Here is a 3,008-nt window from a genome sequence, read left to right on the forward strand (position 1 = left end):
AGGTACACTTTTGTTTAATCAGTTGTGCCAATCGCATTTCAGAGTACACCAATAGCCCCTATCGACTAGCGTAATAAAAATCAGCTGCAGTCCATTAAACTAGCTATCAAACAGTAGACAATAGAAACCGGAATATTATGCCGACATTTATACGTATGCATCTATGCTATAGTCAAGAGAGAACTGAAAACGTTTATATATTTTGTATGGTATAAAGTGCCGACTGCAATGTACACGACAGTTAAGGCAAAGTAAGGGTGAATAAGGGGATGAAGAAAAGGAGTTTTACTCTACAGTATCATTAAAAACGGGTCAGTTAATGTGGATTCAAAGATTTATAAAAAGCAAGATTTATTTCCTCACCCAATTTATCTGAAGACAAAGATACACCAAACCAACAAAATATGTTTTCTATTTCAAATATCAAAAATAATTTTCATATTTCACATTTCTTTTGTATTTCGTGCTTATAAAATTACATATATTTTAAATATTTCTTTATATATGTTGCATAATTTATATTTATACCGTAGGTAGGTGAACTGTATGTCATTAATTTCAATATCTTGGAGATATTTCAAACAGGAAATTAAAATACAAATGCGATATCGATGCATATCTAACATACAGTCAGTCCAAATACTTGCTTCGCAGTCGAAAAATGTTCCACAGTTTGTAATATTTCTTCTCATGCACATTGATTACCTTTCTCTGTTACAATTTTAAACCTCTGAAAATAGTTTCCGAACTTCCCACGACCCAATAAAAAAACTGAAATCCGTTAACATTATTGTCTAATAGGTTTCAGGCTTTCACTGCGACTGATCAGAATTAGGCTTTTGGGTATACTACAGTCTTCTGGAACTTGACATTTCCAACGTTTTGGAACTAAATACAGGTTACATCAGGACAGATAGCCTACAGCAAGTAGGACTAGTTGGATCGCCTACTCTGTGGGCTCGTTATGTCAGCCTCCTAGAAAGGAAGGGGCAATTTATTCAACTTCTGAAAACAGGTTGAAACCTCATAAGTGACATCAATAAGGTATCACTCATGAGGCAACTAAGCAGGAAATGATTGGGTAGGCTGGCCAGTTCCTTTCTAGCAAAAGTCGCTGACAAGTAACATACCGTATTTCACTCATCAGACTTCAGATACATACAAACAATTATTCTTCTGACGTATCAAGCGAGATGTAGCCTACTGCCTGATAACAGATGCGTCAGTCAGGACCTCCTTCAGCGAGCATATTTTCTCCATTTTGAAAAGTAGCTGTTCAAGTTTTCTGACATTACTGAGAGTTTTCTCCTCATAGAGGCTGTTTATGCGAGTTTTATGTTTTCACGGTGACGTCAGAATTAGGTTTTTGGGTATTCCACCGTGTCGTGTTTAGAATAGGAGTTCTTGATAAAATTTATGTAGATATGATATTAAAAATTCATTAACATTTTACATGAACGATAATTATCCATAATTGAGGACAGTCTTCTCTAAAACTCGCTTCCTGCAAAATTATAATTTTTCAAGAGACACAACCATTTCGATAATTGTATGTGAAAAATAATTTGCAAATTCTATGTTAAGCACTATTTTTAAAAAGTATTTGGTACGTACACAAATCAAAAGCAAAATATGCATCGTTTTGTTAAGTATGCCACACAAATCTCCATTTTGATTATTTCTGCTGAAAGCGAGTTTCGGGAAAAAGTCCTCAATTGTAATTTTTTGTTCTTGTTTAGTCAACTATCCGAAGACAGGTCTGAACCTCACAAGTGATACCAACATGGCATCACTTACGAGGCAACTAGGCGAGGAGATATACTGGGGTACGGTGGCTAGTTCCTTTCCTCCTCTATTGCATATATCGCCGACTAGTTACATATTACAATAGTCAGACTTCAGATGCATACAAACAATTGTTCTTCCTCAAACAAAATCTTTTTCAACATATGAAGGTCACTATATCTTCTTTAGTTTGAAAAGTATAGTTTTTCATTATCTTTCTTAGGAAACTGAAGTAGGCCTATATTTTTTTTATTTCTACTAAGAAGAGAACATCACTCAATGATGAGAAAACTTACGAATAATTCATACACCATTCGAAAGGACATCTTGCTATGCACATATGTTAGAGCTAGAGTGTTAAAGAGGCGGAGGTGGGGGTCTCCACCATCCAATGAGAGTCTATTACGTTTGACAGCGAGCGGCGACGGCAAGCAGTGCACTTCCTAAACGTAGCAAGGAGAGGTTATATACATTAAAAATAATAAAACCTAACTCTATTTTAAGCAAAGGTCTAAACAATTTAAACATTTTTGAAAATATAACTCTGAGACCTATTAAAACTGCTACTTTTGTATAGCTTACAGCTATTATATTGTGAGTTTGTGGATGAGTGACGGAAATTTTAAACACATTACAATGAATTCGTATGAAATTCTCGAAACATAAAATCAAACACGTACTCACTAATAATGCGACTGTTCCTGCTTATTCCCCTTCAACAAATTCATTCTTTGTGAATGATGATAGTTGAACAGAAAAATGTTCCAAACACAAAAGTTGCTTGCACCAACTACACTTTACCAAAGACAGTTGATGACACTCACTTTCTTCCATATGAAATTCACATGTATCAATTGCCCTGCTAATACAAGAGTCTGTGCTGTTTTCAAATGTTGCGTTCGTGATAATTCAATCTACCAATTTCCAACCATATCTATGAGACAAACGAAAATGTGGCTCGCTCCCTATGCTGCTTTGTCACACAACACATACGTATTCAATCCTCATGCACAACAGGTCAAACGTAATGGATTCTCATTGGATGGCGGAGACCCCCACCCCACCTCTTTAACTCTCTCTGCATAGCTCGTTCACATGTGCATAGCAGGATATAATATTATAGATTTCACCATGTAACAGGATGCTCTTATCGAATGGTTATAAATTGTTTGGAAGCTTAACATTGAGCGATGTTCCATTTTAAGACCATATAGGGTAGACTG

This window comes from Periplaneta americana, chromosome 9 (assembly GCF_040183065.1).
Source record: "Periplaneta americana isolate PAMFEO1 chromosome 9, P.americana_PAMFEO1_priV1, whole genome shotgun sequence".
Lineage (NCBI taxonomy): Eukaryota > Metazoa > Arthropoda > Insecta > Blattodea > Blattidae > Periplaneta > Periplaneta americana.